Below are 22,618 nucleotides of genomic sequence, written 5' to 3'. Positions count from 1 at the left end.
CCCCTTGGCCCCTTATCAGGCTTCTTTTCTGCACCTTTACTTCTACCTTTAATTACTTACATATAATTACATATATCCCAGTCCAGACTGTGAGTTCCTGAAGAGCAGGAATCGGTACCTTATATAATAATAATAATAACAACAGCAACAAAGCAGGAGCAGCAGCACATGCTACTACTTCTCGAATGCTGAGCTGGGTTCTAAGCACTTTACACTCATTATTCAATTCTCACTGAGCTCTCTGAGAGGTAGGTACCGGAATCATCCCCATTTTACAGATGAGGAAGCGTCTCAGTTCGGTTGAGCTGAAATTCAATCCCTAATATTAATATTGGGTTGGCCAAAAAGTTCGTATGGGTTTTCCGTAAGATGGTATGGAAAAACTTTTTGGCCAACCCAATATTTTAGTAACTATAGTTCAATTTGAGCCATTCTCTCTATAATCCTATTCATTTTATTTTTCACATTTAAAACATTCCCAGAAGGAGTCTATAGGCTCCCCCAGATGCCAAAGGAGTCCATAAAGGAGCACAATAAAGGTTAAGGACCCCTGCAGGGGCAGATGCCAGGATTCCAGAGACTGGGTTCTGTCCCGCATTGTCCCATAGAACCCAGAGTTCCTGGCTGGGATGGGGTAAGGAACCCTATACCATCTTCACGCAACAGTGGGGAGTGAATAAATGTTGCTTTATCCCATCCCCACAGCAGAAATACATAAATAACATAACTACTTTGATTTCAGCAGTGTGAACCCACATACAACATTCATCATAATAAACAAGGCACCTGTTGCCCCAATTAAAAAAAACAACTATTTTTAGCATCCCGCGTGCTAATTAGAAAAGCATCAGTTGTTGATCACAAATTAGGACAACAGGGGGGCTTTGTAGCAGCCACCTCTGGACAGAATGCTGGCTGGCCCTACCCCCAGACAGTCCCTATTAGATTTGCTTTCATAGCTTCTGAGCGCTGGCTTGGTCCAAGCAGCACTCACATAATATCCCATACAGTATATGTTGAAGTTTTATACTTTATAAAACTTTTTGAAAGTAGAGTTTACTTAATTCCAGGCATCCAAACATGTACCCTTGACTCAGAAGCAAGGCAGAGCTCTCTGGATTTCCGAAAACCAGGGCTATTATAGGAGTCAGGGATAAGGTAGTGGGGCCAGTGCTCTCTGCCCAGAGCAGACGGCTAGTTGCCCTCCTGGCCAGCTGGCCAGGGCTGAGTGCTGGGCCTCAGGACACCCGGGTGGCAGTCTGGCACTGCCCCCATGGGCTGTATGACCTTCCATAAATTGCGGGCTGTATCTGGGCCTCGGTTTTCTTATCCTCCAAATGTGGGGCTGTACTAGATCCAAGTCCAGCCAATAAACAATAACAAAGCACCCACTCTATACCTGGTACTGTGGGGAATGCAGAGATTATACAAACTCCCTAAGGAGCTGACAGTCTAGTCAGGGAGTCAGGCCTGGAAGCAATTAACTATTATGCACGACAGAAAGATTTAAGTGTGAGTGGCTGAGTGGGAATGGAGGCCCCGTGTTGTGTTCTGGGGCCACAGAGGAAGGACTAAGCCATGGTGTACGGGCTGTGTAGCAAGGCTTCAAAGAAGAAGAGGCTACATTTGAACTGGGCCTCAGAGGGTGAGTAGGAGTCTGGTGGGTGGGGAAGGGCACTTGGGTCGAAGAGCCAACATCTGCAAAAGCAGGGGCTGGAAGGGGAAGACCCCCAGTGGAGCCCAGTGTGGACTGTGGAGCTGGGTTTCCAGTTCTGGTCTCTCCATACATCTACTGCTTTGCAGCCTGGAAGGAACAGTCCTGGGAACCTGTTTTTTTTGTTTTGTTTTGTTTTGTTTTGTTTTTTGCGGTACGCGGGCCTCTCACCGCTGTGGCCTCTCCCGTTGCGGAGCACAGGCTCCAGACGCGCAGGCTCAGCGGCCATGGCTCACGGGCCCAGCCACTCCGCGGCATGTGGGATCTTCCCGGACCGGGGCACGAACCCGCGTCCCCTGCATCGGCAGGCGGACTCTCAACCACTGCGCCACCAGGGAAGCCCCCAGAACCTGTATTTTTAACAAGCTCCCTAAGTGATACTGACATGCATGCAGCAGGTGTTAAGGGCTGAGAAAAAATATGAATGAATGAATGAATGAATGAAAAAATGAACTTGACCTCAGCCAAGTCCCTTCCTCTCTCAAGATGCCTACCCTTTGTTAAAATAAAGGTGCTGGATCAGCCTGGTGGTTTTCAAACTGTGTTCCAAAAAAACCCCAGGATCTCCCCAAGTCCCTCAGAGACACAGAGAGGAGCTGGAGAGGCTGAGAGAACAGGACTCTGAGCCCCATCCACCCTTCTCTAGACCATCTCTCCTTTTATCTCTTTGCTGTTTTGTTTGTAGTAAAGGTTCCTTGGCTTCAAAGAACTTTTAAAACCACTGAATTGGATGATCCCCAAGAATCCCCAAGGAGAAATTAAAAAATTTCTTGAGGGCAGCAGCTCATCTTTCGTAAGTATTTCTTGAACAAGTACAAACAGAACGTAAGGCTGTTTATCAGAAGCAAGTTATCTATTTTATCACTGTATTTTAAAATCTTTTGCTGTGGCCCAGAAATCAATGAGTGGAGAAAAAGGAAATGTGGTATGACAACACAGTGGAATATTATGCAACCTTTAAAAAACGTTGTTGAGGAATAGCTGATACAATGGAAAAATGAAGTAAGAAAATCAGATACAAGATTGCACAGAGACTATGATTTACACTATGGATCTTATACATCAGAATTACTGGACATGTAGGGCAGTTCCTCAAAAAATTAAACACAGAGTTACCATATGACTCAGCAGTCCTACTTCTGGTTACATACCCAAAAGAACTGAAAGCAGGGACTCAAAGAGATACCTGTACACCGATTTCAAGCAGCATTATTCACAACAGCCACAAGGATGGAAACGACTCAAATGTCCATCCATGAGTGAATGGATAAACAAATGTGGTCTAGACACACAGTGGAATGTTATTTGGCCTTAAAAAGGGATGAAATTCTGACACATGCTTCAACATGGACAAAACTTGAAAACGTTATGCTAAGTGAAATAAGCCAGACACAAAAGGACAAATATTGTATGCTTTTACTTAGATGAGGTACCTAGAGTAGTTGAATTCATAGAGACAGAAAGTAGAATAGCGGTTACCAGGGTCTGCCAGGAGTGGGAATTGGGAAATTATTTGCTTAATTGGTTTGAGATGATGGAAAAGTTCTGGAGATGGACACTGGTGATGGTTGTCCAACTTGTAAATGTACTTAGTGCTACTGAATTGTACACTCAAAAAGTGTTAAAATGGTTTATGTTCTATTTTACCACGAAAACAAAACCTAGCTTCACGTGGTAAAAGCGGTGAATTCTGCGCAATGAGATTGTGGCCAAGTGATCACTTCATTCTTTCCACTTCTCTGCATTTTTCAAATGTTCTACAATGAGAATACGTTACTTTTAAAACCAGACAAAAAGCGGGAGCTTCCCTGGCAGTCCAGTGGTTAAGACTCCACGCTTCCACTGCAGGGGGGACGGGTTCGATCCCTGGCGGAACCCTGCCCAGGGAACTAAGACCCTGCATGCCGAGCGGTGTGGCCCCCATAAAAAACCAAAAACAAAAAAAGCAAAGCCAGATGAAGAGCGATTTAATTACATAAAACTAGTGGTTCTCTGGTACTTTCCCAAGATGCATTGTTGTCTTTTATGTAAATGTAAGCAATACTTTCTGAACTTAATAAAAGCAGCCAAGTTCAAGGATGCCGTCTAAAGAATACACCAAGCTGCTCAGTCAAAATAAACTACAGAAAGGACTTGAGGATATGGGGAGGGGGAAGGGTGAGTTTTGACAGGGCGAGAGAGAGTCATGGACATATACACACTAACAAACGTAGTAAGGTAGATAGCTAGGGGGAAGCAGCCGCAAGGCACAGGGGGAAGCAGCCGCAAGGCACAGGGCTATTAGCTCGGGGCTTTGGGACAGCCTGGAGGGGTGGGATGGGGAGAGTGGGAGGGAGGGAGACGCAAGAGGGAAGACATATGGGAACATATGTATATGTATAGCTGATTCACTTTGTTATAAAGCAGAAACTAACACACCATTGTAAAGCAATTATACCCCAATAAAGATGTTTAAAAAAATAAATAAATAAATAAATAAAAATAAACTACAGGCAGAGCAGTCCCCCTTTCTAAGGCTAGTTGTTCTTGTCTATATTTAAATAAATTTCAAATAAAAAAGGAACCAAAACAAATCCTCTAACGAGCCTCCCAAGAAGCTGTCTGGCTTGGAAAAGCTCAAAGGCAAACTGAAGAGAGAAAGAAAAATGGGGAACAGCTGGTGTTTTTTTAGGACATTAACTCACCGCAGCTGGGAAAGTGACTTTGTCAGTGAATTTCTATCCCTTCTGCTTCTGGAAAACTTCTGGTGTAGAAAGAATTCAGAATCCAGGAGAGGCTCACCACCTGCATTCACTGCAAACCCACTTCCTCCAGCACCTCTCACCCCAGATAAATGTCGAACAAAGATATAAAGACTATTGGTTTGAAGGGCAGCCAACGTGTCTGCCGGCCAGGGTGCCCTCTGCCCCAGGTCGTGCGGGTCCACCTTCCTGGTGCCTGGGCCCTCTGCTCCGGGCTGGCTCAAGGGCAGACAGACCAGAAGGTAGCCTCCAAGATGAGCAGGCTGGGGCTACCCCTGGAGTGGCCCTTCCCTGGCTATGTGACCTTAGGCAGTGTCCTTTAGAGATTCAGTGTCCTTCCCTAGCCAGTGGGCAGAAGGGCACCCACCTTGCAGGGCTGCTGGGAGGGTTAAACAGTGCTGCTTGTGTGGAGTGTCTACTGAGATGCTGGATGCATAACAGGTGCTCCCAAGCTTCCTCCTTTATTTCCTATAAGTTCACTGTCCAACACACATATGTGTCTTGGTGGGGCATTGGCACCATATGTGATTAATGCTGACTGGTGGATTATAGGATTACAGTCAAGTGATGGGGTGGAGAGAGGCTCCTTCAGACCTGGGGCCCAGGGCCAGCCCTGGAGGAGACACGGGAGGGGAACCAGCAGTCCCGCCGTCCTGGGTCTCCCTCCCACACTGACTGGCCAGCACGGAGTCCTTTCACAAGAAGTCTGTGTGGGATCCACAGAGCAGGTAGGTGGGCTCCATATTATAAATGGAGAAACAGGGGCTCAAAGAGGCTAACTGTCTTAGTCAAGGTCCCACAGTTCGTAAACAGCCAGTCTGAGGGTTTTCTAAAATTCCCTTGGCGTGAAGGCAGAGGGGGGTGGGTCCCAGTACTTTCAGCTCAGCCACTGACTCACTTGTTTAGTTAGTTGTTTATCTTCTGTCTCTTTCCTTTAAAAAAGTTTTAAAGAACTTGGGGGTGGGGGAAGAGAAAGATTCTCTGGGGCACTAAGCTAGATGGGTCTCCAATCTCTGGGCTTCGGTTTTTCATTTATAAAATGAGGCACTTCCTGCCTCGGGACCTTTGCACGTGCTCTTCCCTCTGCCTGGGACACCTTTTCCCACCCCCCTCACACCTGTCTACCCCCTCCCTCCGTGTCCTTTAGGTCTCAGCTCCAACGTCACTTCCTAAGGGAAGAGTCTTATTCTCCTTGTAGCTTCCTGTTCTTTTCCTTGAGGGCAGTGATCAGTCTTTGGACATATATGCATGATTATTTGATTAATATCCACCTCCCCACCAGATGGAAAGTTCCTTGCTAATCAGCATCGGGCTGAGAGGTGGCATTCAATGGTATTTGTTGTATGTTGATTCAAGAAACGAGTTCTCCTCAGGGCTCTGCCAGCAGCCAGCTCTAGGATCTTAAGAAAGTGCTCTGAAAAGAGGGGACATATGTATTATATATGTATAACTGAGTCACTTTGCTGTACAGCAGAAACACAACATTGTAAATCAACTATAATCCAATAAAAATTAATTTAAAAAATTATATTTGATTGCCCAAAAAGTTCATTCGTGTTTTTCTGTAAGATGTTATGGAAAAACCCAAACGAACCTTTTGGCCAACCCAATAGCTTCTTAAGTGGCCCAAATTTTCAACAATAAAGTAATTATTAAATATATCATGAAAACATTTGTACAATAAAGCATTACACAGTTAAAAAAAAAGAAAGTACTCTTCCATCCCCGCCCACCTCCACCCCAGTCTCAGGTTCTCACCTATGCAACCTGGAGAGGTGAACTGGGGCACCGACTAAACAGATCTCTGCCAGCTCAGCTCACACATTCTATGATTGCGTTGTCTCAAAAAGAAAAAACAAAACAAACCCAAAAAACCAAAAACCAAAAAGCAAAAGCCAGGGTGATTCCAGCATCCTCTATGACCTAGGCCAGGTTCTTACATCTGGGGGGGGTCTCAGTGTCCCTATCTACAAAATGAAGCACTTAGGCAAAATCTTCCAGCTCTTCCCACCTCCAACTATTCTAATTCCCGAAAGGAAGGTCCCGCCCTCCCCTTGCCCTTCATGGACTCTACCTCAATCCAGGCTCACAAACAGGAAATGTGACATCTAGGAGCGGATGGGCCGCTTGTTTCTCTACAGCATGGGGGGCTGGCAGGGGAGCAAAGAGTCTGAACTTTTCCAACGAATGCCGGGACTCCATGCCCAAGACCTTTCTCAAGCAGTGCAGGCAGAGGGCGCTGCTGGGGTCTGGCTGGGCCTCCCATGCCCTTCCCACCCCCACGTAAACACAGGGGGCCCCCGCAGCACAGAACCAGTAGATGAGCCCTCTTGACGATGTTACCTTGTAACTGTTACTCTGATGCTTGACCCAAGGTGGTAAAACCTCAGGACAGAGCCGAAGGTGGCGTGTAGGACTCCTGGGCTCCAGCGCAGGCCCTGTGTGACCTTAGGGAAGCCCCCACCCCTCTCTGGGCCTGGGTTTCCCCATCCATTGGAGTGAGAGGGTTGGATTGAGGGCTACGCCAGCTCCCTGCTTGCTCTGACATCTTCTTTATGAAGGCAGTACGCGGCCCTGATGAAGGGTCCCACCATCTCACCCGTATCTGAGTCCCAGATCTCTCCCCTACCATGTGGCCCTGGGAAATTGCTAAACCTTTCTGTGCTTCCTTGCCTCATTTATAAAAAACAGGTTTCTGGGTGATGAAAAGGCAGGGCTCCTGTAAAGCTACTAGAACAGCATCTGGAGGAAGTGCCCAGTAAGCGTGAGTTGTTCCTGTTTGATGATATCTCTGGTTTCTGAATCGCTCCCCTTCCCAGTTTGCTGACTGTAGAAAGGGCAGGCAGAACCCAGACAGCCCTACTTGCCCGGCAGCGGCAGTCCACATCCAAGCCCCATCCCTCAGGGAAAGCAAATCTGAATCTCAGTGTGGGCCAAGCACCGTAGGAACAGGGAACTATGCAGGGAAAGGCAGAGAAACCTACGATGCTGCCCCAAAGCAGATGGACTGGGGGCATCGGCTGCTCCCTGGGGCTGCTGGGCACCAGAGAAGGCCTCCAGCTGCACTGAGTCAGCAGTAGAGGGAGGGTCCCGGACCATCTCCACCTTGTGGAGGAGGGCAATGAGACGCAGAAGAAGATGCGGATTGGGTTTATCTGTTCCTACTTCTGCCCGGAACCTCCCAGGGGAGAGGAGGCTGGATTCAGTCATCTCAGCCTCAAAGGGAACAGGGAACAGAGAAGGGATGAGGATGACTCCCTCGGACAGCGCTGGTGGCCTCTCCCCTGGGGACATGGAGGTGTGGGCCTCACCATCTCCCTCCACTCCTCAGGGACCCAGGGAGGGTCCCGAACCCCGCCTGGCTCAGTGTTCTCACCTGCAAAGGGAGGAGACTCCAACACCTGTTTCCACCAGCTGCTGTGAGTCTCAAAGTGGGGCTGCAGACAGATGCTGTTTGTTCCTCCACGAGGAGGGACAGAAATTGAGAGTAATTCACGTTTACGGTATTTTACCAAAGGACCGGTTCACGGGAGACCAGAAATAAAGGAAGAAAGAAAGGACCAGTCTTTTACCTCACTGTCCTAAGATGTAAAGCATGATGCAGGAGACACGTAGGGTCCCTGTTCTGCCTCCCTCCTAGGGCTGCCCCCACTTGGCTCCAGTGGGCTCTGTGTTCCAGGTGGAGCTGTGGGCGCCCATCCTGCTGGAACGACTCACCCAGGCAGACTTCTCTCCTTCACCCTAGAGCATTTCACCCAGCTGCAAATGCCACAGGCCTCAAAATATCTGCTGCCCCTGATCAGGCAGGGCCTGGCGCTCTCTCTGCACAGCTGGATGGGGCCAGTCATGGCAGCTCAAGGGAAGCCATGCTGCACTCAGTGTTGAAAGCTGTCCTCGGAGGAAAAGAATAAAACCGACGGTCCTAACAACCAGTGCACTGGCTTTTATCCCTGAGGATGCTCAGTTGAGAATCCCTGTTTGGCTGCACTGTGGGGAAGGGACGCCTTTGTCAGGTACAGAGACTTTTTATACCTGAAGGGAACCCTAGGGGTCTCTGCTCAAACTCTTTTCTTTTACAGATGAAGAGGCTCAAGGAAACATGCACCCTTTTGGGATTAACATATACACACTGCTGTATGTAAAACAGATAACTGACAAGGACCTGCTGAATAGCACAGGGAACTATATGCGATATCTTTCAGCAACTTATAAGGAAAAAGAACACACACACATATATATATTATATATATATATATATATATATATCTGAATCACTTTGCTGTACACCTGAAACTAACACAATTGTAAATCAACTATACTTCAATTAAAAAAAAAGAAAGATGCACTTCATAGCAGAGGCAGGATTTGAACCCTCGAAGGGTCCTAGCCCTGTCTCTGCTCGTGCAGTTGATCCATGGTTATTGAGGGTCAACTACATGCGTGCAGTGTTCGAAGCACTGGGGATTCGGCAACGAACCACCCAGGAAAGTCTTCTGTTCTCACAGAGCTCACGTTCTAGTTGGTAAACAAATATACAAAATCAATAATTATAATTAACAAGTCATTAAAGACATAATTTCAGGTGGGGAAAAGGGTAATAAAGCCAATAAAAAGGCTGGCATGTTAGAGACTGCCTGAGGGTAGGGGAAGCTGCTGTTTGGGGGGATGGCCTATTTTCACTGGGTCCTCTGGAGTCCCCAAGGACCTCCCAAGCCAGTAGCATCCTGGAGCTGGCTCAAGCTGGCTTGCAAGAGCCAGTTGTTAAATTTTCAGGAACTTGGCGAGCAAGTTGTTAAACACAGCCATTATTAAACATTAAATTCTATAAACTCACAACTAAGTGAATTACAGTAAGATCAAAGGTAATCATCAGGGGCTTCCCTGGTGGCGCAGTGGTTGAGAGTCCGTCTGCCGATGCAGGGGACGCAGGCTCGTGCCCTGGTCCGGGAGGATCCCACATGCCGCGGAACGGCTGGGCCCATGAGCCATGGCCGCTGAGCCTGCGCGTCTGGAGCCTCCGCAACGGGAGAGGCCACGACAGTGAGAGGCCCGCGTACCGCAAAAAAAAAAAAAAAAAAAAAAAGGTAATCATCAAAATTCATCACTTCCTAAATCAGAAAGAGAAAGACAAATGCCGTATGCTAACACATATATGGAATCTAAGGGAAAAAAAAGTCATGAAGAACCTAGGGGTAAGACAGGAATAAAGACACAGACCTACTAGAGAATGGACTTGAGGATATGGGGAGGGGGAAGGGTAAGCTGTGACAAAGCGAGAGAGTGGCATGGACATATATACACTACCAAACGTAAAATAGATAGCTAGTGGGAAGCAGCTGCATAGCACAGGGACATCAGCTCCATGCTTTGTGACCACCTAGAGGGGTGGGATAGGGAGGGTGGGAGGGAGGGAGATGCAAGAGGAAGGAGATATGGGGACATATGTATAACTGATTCACTTGGTTGTAAAGCAGAAACTAACACACCATTGTAAAGCAATTCTACTCCAATAAAGATGTAAAAAAAGCAGCAATAAAAAACCTCATCACTTCCTAATTGTTTTACTACATGCTATACCGTTGAGGTTATTTATGTCTGCTGTATCTAGACACAGTGGAAAATACTCTACAGCAGCATGCTCCCGGCTCCTCCAGTAGTAGCTTGAAACTGGTCACAGTGGAAATATCTATACTATGGGAACTGGCAAATACCATGTATTAGGGCTTGCTTTTTTTTTTTTTGGCCTGGCCGTGCAGCTTGCAGGGATCTTAGTTCCCTGATCAGGGATCAAACCTGTGCTCCCTGCAGTGGAAGCGTAGAGTCCTAACCACTCCACCACCAGGGAAGTCCCTGGGCTTTCATTTTTCAACTGGTCATGAAACATTTACCAGCATACCACGGCCTCCAGCTCTAATCCAGGCCTTCTGTGTTTGTGGGAGTCTGTTTTTCTGGGGAGAGCGTATGGTGGTGCAGCCCAACCCTCCTGGCGCTGTGTGTGAGGGCGGTGGCTACAGTCCTGTGGCCATGAACTTCCCTCTTCCTTTTTTAAGGCTTCCACAGCGAGGAAGTGAGTGTGGGATGTCTAAACAGATCTGTCAATTCCTGCAAAAGAACTGCTCTCTTCAACAGTATTTAACAAGGGTCTGTAAGATGGTGATTCATTCATTCCTCTGGTTTATTTTTGATAAGTTAAATCCTATCCTAGGTATACTGGGGAGGTAAAAATTTAAAGGAACACCCTGCAGAGAATCTGTTTGTGTAAAAATGTGCGGTCACTTCTGAATTCCTCTAGGTTTCCGTACGCTGGGTTTCTTCCTTCGAGAACATAACTGTTCTGATAACGGCGGAGTGACGTTACTATTACTTCTACCAATAATAATGATAACAGTAGCTGCCATCTACTAGCACCATGTCAGGCACTAGACACACAGGTCATCTCTTAAATCCACACCAACCCATTTACTCATGAGAATGTTGAGGTGCGGGGGTTCAATAACTTGACTGAGGCCAGGCTGCCCCTCTGGAAGTTCCCCAGAACACTTTTCCCTCCCATAGCTGTGGTCCTGTGACTCTCCTTAGACCTGTAGGATTCTGTGACACTACCGGACCCCCTATCTCTGGTGACTTTGGAGGATTTTGTGACTTCTCAGCTTAGCGTCAGGAACCCTCTTCCACCACCAGAGCAGAACGAACCGAACACTCCCCCTGGTCATTCATCTGCACCTGGAATGCAGGAGAGTGACCCAGGCCTGGTCAGCTTTGCGTCATAAAGAAGTAGCGCTAAGGTTCAGATGCCAGTGAAATGTTACAGCAGCTCCAGTGCCAGCAAAAGCTACAATTAGCTCCTGTTGGGAGACCCTAGCTGTGTGGTCTGTTGTCCAACCTCTACTGGTTCTGCGCAGCTTGCTTTGCCAGCTTCCCCAGGGATACTGTGAGCAACAACAAAAAATTCTTCCAGTGCGCGCCTCCTCTGCCCCAGTGAGCCGTAAGCTCCCTCGGCTGCTTGCAGCCACGACTCCTGACCGGTACCTCTCCTCAGGTGCTTCTTAATATCACAGCCGCAAATATTTACTAAGCCTTTTCATGCCAGGGAATGAATTCCTAAGCACTCAATTTGCACATGAGAATATTAATTCCCCCTTCCTCTGCACAGCTCTGGTTCACATATGAAAATAAGAGTTTGCAATAAAAATACCAATCTACAAACAACCATCGATCAACCGAGAGCAAATCCAGACCCAGTCCCTGCTCTCCGGGAGCCATATTCCCCTTAGAGAAAACCCCGCCCTTGATTTTGCAAAATGTCTTGTCGTTCCCCACAGATGCCAGGCAAGTTCCTCTCGGAGACAGCTGGCCGGCCGCTTGAGGACTCATGGTTTCCCTGACGGAGGAGAAAGGACAGCTGCGCTTCTGCCTGCAGATGCTACCAAACACAACCTCACCCCGCTGGGCAGCTGACCCATTGCCCCAGGCTCGCTCCCTCCTCGGTGTCGCTCCAGACACCAGGGCCATCTGGATTCTGGAACGGCCATGGGGAAGATCAGGATGATTGCTTCTCAGAGCCTCCTCCCTGTGCCTGAAATACTCTTCCCTCTTCTGCCTCTAACTCCTGCAGGCTGCAGTTTGAAGGTCACTTCCTCAGGGAAGCCCTTCCTGACTACTTGCCCCGACAGCTACAGGCCCCTGTGACCCTCCACCCTGTACTTCTCCTTCTTGGCTCTCTCTGTGCACTTGGCTGTTGAATGACTGTCTCCCAAGCTAAATTCTACCTCTGCACCGGCAGGGATTGTACCTCTCTATTCACTGCTAATCTCAGGTGTCTGGCAGGGCACGTAGCAGACGCTCAATAAATTCTGGATGCTTTAACAATGAGTGAGTGAAGTTCTGACAGCTCAATGAATGTTGAATGAATATGTGATTCAAAGCATGAGTCTTGGCAAGAGGTGTAACTTTTAGAACCAGTTCCTGGTACCCAAACTCACAAATGGGGGCTCAAAGCTTGATCCCTCTGCCCAAAGCAGCTGCTTCTCCCTTGCACATTTTTAGTTTGAATGTTCATTTCCTGTTGGTTTGGACTTGTCTGCGTTTTGTTGAACAGCAGATATATTGCTCAAGAGAGAAGTCTGCCAGATCATAGCCTTGTATCATTTTGTTGACAGAGAAACTGAGGCTCCGACAGCTCCTGCTGCTGGCAGCACCAGCTTCAGTGGGGCGAGACGAGCTCACCTTCAGCCCAAAGCTCTTTTTAGTGTCCCTCCCACCCCCCATATGGGGCCAAGTCCAGGGCACGTGAAGCAAGTCTACAGAAGATAAGAACACCCAGACTGGGAAGGAGTTTGAAACTTTTATTAAGAACTTAATATAAGTCCCTTAATCATAAGGGACTTCCCTGGTGGTCCAGACTCCGCACTCCCAATGGAGGGGGCCCGGGTTTGATCCCTGGTCAGGGAACTAGATCCCACACACATGACGCAGCTAAGAGTTCGCACGCCGCAACTAAGAGTCTGCATGCCACAACTAAAACCCGGCACAGCCAAATAAATAAATAAATAAAACTAATTACAAGACCTTACCTCTCTCTCTCCAACCTCTTCCAGCTGCTACTTTTCACTCTCTCTGGCTAATTTTGGGCTGAGCCAGGCAGGAGCCCTCAGCTGGGCTGGGCATGGATCTGTGCCCCAGCACCCTGGCCCCCCTTCAGAATCACCTTCATTCCTCTTGCCCGCAGCCCACCAGAGTCTCCAAGCCAAATTAGGTGTGGAGTCAAGACTGGGCTTTCATGCCTCAGTTCTGCCACTTCGTTCTTGAGAGACTTTGGCCAAAAGATCAAAACTCTAAGCCTCAGTTTCCCCACATGTAAAATGGGGGGAATAATTCCTGCTTTGCCAACTTCACAGGGCTTCTGTGAGCCTCAAGCAAGGTGGATATACGATCTCACTTGTCTAAGTGTCCACTAGTGTAGGGACCTCTAGTAAGAACAACTCTACAGTATTTTTCTGTTCCCTCCAGGCTCTTGCGATCAACCCATAGCCGGCCGACCTCTTCCAGGGCCCAATCCTCTATCCATCCTCTCAGCCATGCAACCCTCTTGACCACATCCTTCTAGAAATCCTTTCTCCCTCTGCCTTCCCAGATGTGCTCCTTCTGTCTCAGATCACTCACTCTCCAGTTAGGACCTGGCCCAAGCAGCAGCTCCATGCTTTCTCCTGCCCTTCACATCTGCCCACCACACACGGCCTGAGACAGGCACTGCAGGAAGGACAGGCCCTACACCAGCTCCCTGGAGAACGCCTGGGTGCGGTTTCCCCCGGGACACAAAACGTAAGCACACTGCCTCGGGTCTCCACCCTGCTGCCCTCGCCACCTCTCCTTTAGAGACTCTGTTTGGCAATAAGGCCAGAGCCCAAGTCCTGGCAAGAGCCACAGCCTGACCGTAGGCAGCTGAGGTCTGTGGCCTCCACGCAAGCATTGAGACAGGGTGAGCAGATTAGTTCCTTGGCTGGAGATTTCGATGACATATTTTTACTTCCCCTTGTTAGAACTGCAAGGACTTTATTTATTTAGATTTTTTTAATGTGGACCATTTTCAAAGTCTTTATTGAATCTGTTACAATATTGCTTCTTTTTTTTTAATTTCTTCTCATTGCTTCTGTTTTACGTTTTGGTTTTTTGGCCGTGAAGCATGTGGAATCTTAGCTCCCCAACCAGGGATTGAACCCGCACCCCCTGCATTAGAAGGCAAAGTCTTAACTACTGGACTGCCAGGGAAGTTCCTGCAAGGACTTTTATAAATAATTGAGTCAAGTATACTAAATGATGACCCCTTTGCCTTCAGTCCACAGTCCAAATGTACTTTTTTTTTTTTTTTTTTTGTGGTATGCGGGCCTCTCACTGTTGTGGCCTCTCCCGTTGCGGAGCACAGGCTCTGGACACGCAGGCTCAGCGGCCATGGCTCACGGGCCCAGCTGCTCCGTGGCATGTGGGATCTTCCCGGACCGGGGCACGAACCCATGTCCCCTGCATCGGCAGGCGGACTCTCAACCACTGCGCCACCAGGGAAACCCTGTACATTACTTTTTGATTTCCCAGACTGGCCTACGTGGCCTCCCTCTCGCAGGACTGAGGGTGAAGCTTTTATCAGCAGACCTTTCAGCCCAGGCTGACAGGGGAGGTATTTTGCCCCAGGTCTGACAGGCATTAGGGTGCAAACTCAGGCAGTGCGCCTCCAGAGGCCACTCTTAGCCAGCAGCGTGGGTCAGGTAAAGAGCACTGTGGTCGTGTGCATGGTGTGCTCCAGCAGCTTATAGTCGAGGAGGGGAGGAATGATGACATGCGACAGAATGTATCTGGGGTGTGTACTGCAGGATGCCCAGAGACCTGGTGGGAGGAAGGGGAATGCCTAATTCATGGGGGGCAGGATGAAGAGACTGCCATCTCAGAGAGGGTGATGGTTAAGCTGGGTCTTGAAGGATGAGTGGGATTCTGTGAGTAGGTTTGTGGGGCTCTTGAAGGATGAGTAGGAGTCTGTGAGTGGGCTTGCAGGGGAGGTGGGGAGGGTGTTCTAAGCAGAGGGAGCAGCATGGGGAAAAGCCCAGAGCGGGTTTCAGGAATTGCAGTCATTCCCTCAGGCTGGAGCAGAAGTTCCAAGGGGTGGGGTGGTGAGGGATGAGAATTTCAAAGACCTTGGATGTCACCTAAAGGGATATGTGCTTTATCCTGAGAGCAGAGGGGAGCCTTGGAAAGATGGAAAATGCCAATCAATTTGGTGTCTAGAAAGAGGACTTGGGCTGCAGGGAGAGGGTGTGCGGGAGGGTGCGAGTCTGGAGCAGAGAACAGGGAGCACACAGCAGCAGGGTCCAGGTTGAAAGAGCTGCACACCAACTCAGCAGGGGCAGCTGGGTCAGGGGCGGGTGGGGGGGTGGTGATGATGCCTAGATAGAGGGATATAGAGACTTGAAAGGCCATTGCCATGCTTCAGGAAAGGGGAACAATGGTACCAAAGAGCAGTGTGATGGGGATTAGTTTGGAGAGATAAAGATAGGTGGGGACCTGTGTGAAGCAGTTTCTAACAAATATACGTGGATTGCTGTTCCCAAGTATCTATTCCAGGCCAATAGGTAGAGGACATATATCTCTGTCCCATTGACTTTGGACTTGGTCATATGACTGGCTTTGACCAAAGGAATATGGGTAGAAGTGATCATGAGCCAGTTCAGAGACTTTAAGAAGCATCACATCATCTCTTTCTTCCTCCAGCTCTCACCATAAAATAACATATAACAGGTAGAAGCAGCAGCTTCAGCCTGGGTCCTGGGAGGAGAAGATACAGGGAGCAGATATTCTGTCTGGCTGGCACCGAGAGCAGATCTACAAAACCATGCAGTTGCAACTGCCCTCCAGCTGACGTGTAGTGTAATAAATAAACCTTTGTGGTCATAAACTACGCGTTGGGGGGGGGATGTCTGTTATGCAGCAAAAGCTAACTGATATACACTATATATATGAGATGAGATGGAAGCAGGTGGTGAAGAACCTCACACGTCATGATTAGTTGTCCACATGGAGAGTCAACAGAGAATTTTGTAGTTGATGAAGCTTCTCCATCTTTTTTCAAAGCCAACCCTTCCCACTCCCTCCTACTCCTCCCAGCACCTTGCTGTATTGGCCATCCTTTCCCTCTCCTGGACTAAATCCTTCCCCTGAGCCTATATCTCACTTATCTTTTCCATCCTAAAGTCCTTTTCTTCACCCTGTCTTCCTCCAACTATAGCTCAATCCCTCCTCTGACTTTCTCAAACAAACTTCTTCAGAGAGTTACTCTACTCACCATCTCCAGTTCTTTCTCTCTCACCTACCAGCAATCTAGCTTACCTGCCCTCCACTCCACCAAAACCACTCGCAGTATATTTCAGTAATCTCCTAATTGCCCAGTGCAACCCAGTCTTTATCTTCCTTGATTGCCCCACACCATTTAGCTTGGAACTAAATTCAGTATCTCCCTGCCCAATCTCAGGCATTCCTCTTTCCATATTCTTTCAGCTAGTGGCACCATCCAATGACCCACGACAAAAAGCCAACAGGAGATAATGAATTCTGTTCTGGATTTGTCCAGTCTGCAGTGCCTTTGAGACATCCAAGAAGAGATACCCAAAGGGCAGTTAAACACGTGACTTGGGGGGCTTCCCTGGTGGCGCAGTGGTTGAAAGTCCAGCTGCCGATGCAGGGGACACAGGTTCGTGCCCCGGTCCGGGAAGATCCCACATGCCGTGGAGCGGCTGGGCCCGTGAGCCATGGCCACTGGGCCTGCGCGTCCGGAGCCTGTGCTCCGCAACGGGAGAGACCACAACAGTGAGAGGCCCGCATACCGCAAAAAAAAAAAACACAAAAAACAAGAAAAGCATGTGACTTGGGAGCCTACAACAGAGATCTGAACTGGAGGTAAAGATGATTGCTGTACAGGTAGCATTTAAAGCCATGAGCATGAACCAGCTTGTGTATTTATAGAGCACAAGGACCAGATCTTTAAATCTCAGTTGATATATAGAGAGCTCTCCCGAGCTCGTAAATTCCTATTCCTAAGGTCACAATTCCAGCCACCATTTGGTTCCTTCCCTCTGGAGTCATGGCTCACAGTGGCCTCCACACCACCATCTTGTTTCATATTCTTTGCCCCGATCATGTTGTGTTCCTCAAGAACTCTTATAATTCCATCATAAAAACAAAAGGTATAGGGGCTTCCCTGGTGGCACAGTGGTTGAGAGTCCGCCTGCTGATGCAGGGAACATGGGTTCGTGCCCCGGTCTGGGAAGATCCCACATGCCGCGGAGCGGCTGGGCCTGTGAGCCATGGCCGCTGAGCCTGTGCGTCCGGAGCCTGTGCTCCGCAACGGGAGAGGCCACAACAGTGAGAGGCCCGTGTACTGCAAAAAAAAAAAAACAAAAAAAATGTTTAAAAAAAATTTAAAAGACAGACAATACCAAATATTGTCAAGGATGTAGAATAATTATGTCGTATACATCGCTGTGGGGATGTAAAATGGTATACTCTATGACCCAACAATTTCACTTCTAAGTGATAACAAATGACCACAAAAGATTTCTACCAGAAATAATAGTCCAGGGACTTCCCTGGTGGCGCAGTGGTTAAGAATCCACCTGCCAATGCAGGGGACACGGGTTTGATCCCTGGTCCGGGAAGATCCCACATGCTGCGGAGCAACTAAGCCTGTGGGCTACAACTACTGAGCCCGCGTGTCTAGAGCCCATGCTCCGCAACAAGAGAAGACACTGCAGTGAGAAGCCTGTGTACCTCAATGAAGAGTAGTCCCTGCTCGGCAAAACTAGAGAAAGCCTGCACGCAGCAACAAAGACCCAATGCAGCCAAAAATAAAAAAGAAAGAAAGAAAGAAAGACTAGCCCAGATTGGAGATAACCCAAATATTCATCAACAGGAGAATAAATACGCAAATGATGGTATATATATATATATATATATATATATATATATATATATATATATATCCATAAAATGGAATACGACTCAGCACTGAAAAGGAACAAACTACTCATATACACAATAACACAGGTGAATTTAACAAACATCACGCTGAGTGAAATAAGCCACACATGAAAGAGACACACGGTATGATTCCATTTATGTGACGTCCAGGAGCAGGCAAAATTAATCAATGGTGAGGAAAATCAGAAAATGGTTGCTTGGAAGGGCAGAAGGAAAATTCATTGGAAATGGGAACTTTCTAAGATGATGCAAATATTTCATATCTCATTTTGGGTGGTGGTTACATAGGTGCAAACAGCTGTCAAAACTTGCTGAACCCAGTACTTACCATCTGTGGATTTTATCATATGGAAATTATACTTCAGTTAAAAATTAGGAAAAGAAAATAATTCTAAAGTGTCTAGAAAATAAAAGCTAAAATATAGACAATGTACAGGGCAGAAAACACATTCAGTTCAAATATATCAATGAATGCTATATATAGCAATATAGGTGAATGCACCTATATTAATGTCCAGCCTCCCCCTTAACCCAGCCCCCCTTTCGGCCATTCTCCTCTCACCCTTGCCCCCATCTCAATGACATCTGTCCATTAGCTGTTCTCTAGCCATCATGAGAGATGATGTAATGCAAAGAGCAGAAGCCTTAGAGCCAGACAGAGCTGCTTTCAAATCCCGGCTGCAATTTAGGAGTTGAGCGCCCACGAGCAAGTTACTTGACCTCTCTGCACCTTCATTTCCCCAACTATAAAGGAGGTCGATGATACCTGTTGGGCTGGGCTAAGAAAGGGGCAGTGTGCTGATTAGATTCTGGGGAACCTAATTCTTTTGACCTCAGCCTGTGAAACCAACTTGCATGTGAAAGGCCCACTGAAGGCCTGGAAAAGCTCAGAGGATGAGACTCCTGGGCTTCTTCTCCCTCAAGGGTAGGGAGGCGGCCCGGGGGCCCTGGAGTTAGGGTCTAGGCTGGTTGGTGCTAAGAGGTGAGCCGGTGGCTCAGAGCCACCAGGGCCAGGAAAAGGCATTGCTGACCTAGGACGAAGGAGACAGGTTTCCTGGCTAGGCTTGGCCACTGGCGGATCTTGCCCAAATCACTGGGCACACCTCTAGATTTAGTTTCTCCACCAAAGATGGCCAGATCAGACTGGATCTGAAGAATCTGATACCAAAAACAGCCTCTGGGGTTTCCTAATATATAGAAGAGGCAAAAGCAGAACTGAACCGGTTCTGCCTGAAAGAGGGACGGTAAGGACCAGAGCCCTGCCGCCTAGGCTCCCCTCCCCCACCATGGTGCCCCTTGAGCGAGGACCCTAGGCTTCTCAGGGGCAAAGTTTGAAATCTCCCTGACCAGGTAAACCCTAGGGACTTTTTCAGCTCTGTCTTATTCAGTCATTGCGTACCTGTTACATGTAACAATACCTGGGAATCTGCACCTGCCCCCCAGCCTGGTAGGGGAGGCAAGGTACACCCAGAATTAACTCCGAGCAAGGTAAAAAGTGCTGAGTGTAGCCAAAGAAGCGCAGAAGTACAACAGACCATCCACATCCTTCCCCTACGTACAAACGCGCGCCCACACACACGCACATACACAGCCCCTTGGCACTTGGCATTTCTTTACTCACTGCAGTATCTCTATTTCGTAGTTATGGAAACTGAGGCTCTCCCTGGGAAAGGGTTTCCCAGCTAGGAGGCAGCGAGGCCAGGGCTCCCCCCACCCTCACCCCGTACTTCCTGCCCCCTGAGACCCACCTATTTCTAAGTAAATGAAGGATACAGCAAGGCCTGCTCAGCGGCCAGAACGAGCGCAAACGACAAACAGAGCTACAAACGCAGCCGCCGGGGTCTCTGGTCTCTCCTGGGGGAGGAGCGAGCTCGCCGACAGCCTCCGCGCCTCCCTCCCTCCCTCCCTCCCTGGCCCGCGGGAAGATTGGGGAATCTCAAGTCGCTCTGCTTTCTCTCTTCGCGCGCTGACATTTTTTCCACTTTACTGTTTCTTGGACGCCTTTCAAGAGTTTGTGCAATCATTCTGTTTAGCTGTTTTTCTGCCATTTTCAAACGCGGAGTGGTGTCCCTTTGAGTGGGAACGTGGTGGTTTGAAGACCTGAAGGGCTTCGCTTCCCATCACCCCGATGCAGCAGGCCTGGTAGCTGCCAAAGTTACAACGTTTGAAACTTTCCCGATGCTGGGTGTTGGGTTGCTCCGCGGCTCTCTGAGCTTCCCGACCTCTCCCGCTCAGTGCCCCGGCTCTCGGGGGTTCCTGCGCCCCTCACTTCACCCTCCCAGGCTCCCCCTTCCCGGAGGCATCCTCTTCCCATCCGGTCCTGGGCGATGGAGCCCTTCCCCCACCCTGCTCCATACATGGGGGCAGAACCCTCTCTCCTTTCGAGACTTCCTCGGTGGTCCAGCTCCGCGCCCCCTGAGCCTGCCCTCTCCCGCCTGCACCTCGCGAATCCCGTGGGAAGCCCACCCCGCGGCCTTTCCGGCCCGAGTCTGGGCAGAGGCAGGGACAGGATGGGGACAGAGACGGGGTCGGAGTAGGGCGCAGTGGTAGCGACAAGAACAAAAGCGGGGACACAGGCAGGGCAGCAACAGGGCAGGGCCAGCGCGGTGGCCCGTCCTCTCCCCGCGCCGCCCTCACTCGGCGCCCGCCGCCCAGGGCCGGGCCGGGCTCGGCTCGCGGCCTCTGGGGGCTCGGGCGGCGCCCCGCGGGACCCACCTGATCCGCAGAAGCTGGGCGCGCTCGGGGCTGACCTGCGCCTCGGCTCCCGGCCCCGGCGTCGTCCTCGGGCGCGCTGCCTCTGCCCGAGCCCGGCGGGGCGTGCCGGGGCGGGGTGTGCCGCCTGCGCTCGGGCCGGCCGGCCGCCGGGCGCTCCTCCGGGGCGGCGGGCAGCGCGCGGCAGGCAGGGGCGCGAGGAAGCGGGCGGGCGCTGGGCAGCGGGCGGCGCGCTCCCTGCTCGGCCCGGCCCGCGGCTGTTTGTGCAGAAAGGGTCCCGCCCCGGACACGGCGGCTGGGAGGCCGGGCGCGCGAGTGCACGACTGCCGGTGTGCGTGTGTGTCTGGTGGCGGGGAGGCGCAGGGGGTGTTTGTTTCATTTTCACTCAGGCAGAAAAAAGCCTGAAACCAGCAAAAAAAGAAAAGAAAATCCCTGGTGATGGTGGCTGGGCCTCTTTGCCTTCCCGGGCCTGCACGTGGTGGGGGAGGGGTGGGGAGGGGTGGCGGGGACCCGGAGCATCGGAGGGCGGGGTGGGGTCTGTCTCCCCTTACCGCAGGAAGGGGCCCCGGTGCCCTGGCGCCCCGCCAAACACGGGGGGAGCGGAGAGCCTGGGAGGTCTGATCCACCATTTGTTTCCTGGGGAAGGAAGGGCGCAGAGGTAGACAGCGACAGGCCTGCGGGCTGGAGCTGCTCTCGCTGGAGCCCCCCCACCCCCCCGCCAAGTTCTGAGCTCCCCCCGACCCAAGTCCTCCAAGTCCTGAGCTCCCGACTGGAGAGGCTGGTCACTGGGCACCTAGCGCGGCCCCTGCCCGGGTTTGTTCGCAGACTTACTGGTCTTTGGGCCCAGAGTTTCTCAGACAGAACTCTATACACGCCCTGGGGTTCTCTACTAGAATTATTTTAGAAGGGAGCTAAAGAAAAAAAAAAATCTATTTCAGAGTTTGTGCTTCTGGGGCCAGTATGACAACCATTCACTTTGGTGAGTTGATGCAGGTACATCCGGCTCATTTAGTCCTACACTGGTAACCACGACGGTCACCTCACTTCTTGGGCTCCCAGACCATCTATTTTGCTGGTGCAAAACTCAACATTTGCTTTTGCCAGGATCATCTGCCACTGAACTTCAATTTCAGAGACTAAGAAATTAGCTTCTCAAGTATTTTAATGCATTGGAGCTATAATTTGACACCATGAAAATGGCACAGAGCCTGGGTGTGGTGTATCATTTTAATTGTTTTGTGCTAATGAGAAAAGAACAGAGGCCTGATTGAATACTTGAAGGATACACAGAGGCTGCAGGGGGCCAGGTGAGGTCTTGGAGCTTGGGAGAACAAAGTTTCCTGATGGAGGCAGTGGAGTAAACAGTGGGAGAATTGAATCATCAACCCCACACAGTGGCTCAGGAAGGAGGAGTTCCATGGCAATCAGTACAATAAATACTTTGCAAAAGCATAAAATGCTCCATGATTGTCTTTGGAGAAGTCACTTGTAAGAGTTCATTAGTGGTGAGTATCACTGTAAATATACAATGAGTGATGTCATACCAAGTGTATTATTTCCCCATTTTCATTATTGTGTTTGAGAATGCATTGTTTAAATTGCTCAGCCCATCAAACTGGATAATAAATGAGTTTGTTTGTTTCTTTTTTAAAGGAAACTATGACAGTAATTCTAATCCTAAAGATGCTGCCAGAAAACTACTAGAGCTAATCAATGAATTTGGTAAAGTAGCAGGATACAAAGTTAATGCACAGAAATCTCTTGCATTCCTATACACTAATGATGAAAGATCAGAAAGAGAAATTAAGGAAACACTCCCATTTACCACTGCAACAAAAAGAATAAAATACCTAGGAATAAACCTACCTAAGGCGACAAAAGACCTGTATACAGAAAACTATAAGACCCTGATGAAAGAAATTAAAGATGATAC

At 49.3% G+C, this 22,618-nt stretch overlaps 1 protein-coding gene across 8 annotated transcripts in view; it reads right to left on the bottom strand.

Moving 5' to 3' along the window:
* Nucleotides 1–21,018, bottom strand: part of LOC116755327 (N-acetyllactosaminide alpha-1,3-galactosyltransferase) — a 64,690-nt gene extending 43,672 nt beyond the window's left edge. For 4 of the 8 annotated variants that reach the window (XM_032634622.1, XM_032634620.1, XM_032634627.1 and 1 more), the window contains exon 1: nt 20,689–21,003. The gene's annotated coding sequence lies outside the window, so the exon portion shown is untranslated. Of the gene's footprint in view, nt 1–20,688 lie in introns of all 8 variants that reach the window. The other 4 variants (XM_032634625.1, XM_032634628.1, XM_032634626.1 and 1 more) reach the window with 3 other exon arrangements.
* Nucleotides 21,019–22,618: the final 1,600 nt, after the last annotated feature.

Source organism: Phocoena sinus, chromosome 6 (assembly GCF_008692025.1).
Source record: "Phocoena sinus isolate mPhoSin1 chromosome 6, mPhoSin1.pri, whole genome shotgun sequence".
Lineage (NCBI taxonomy): Eukaryota > Metazoa > Chordata > Mammalia > Artiodactyla > Phocoenidae > Phocoena > Phocoena sinus.
The sequence above is the reverse complement of the archived record's forward strand: the minus strand, read 5'-3'. Positions and strand labels throughout refer to the sequence as shown.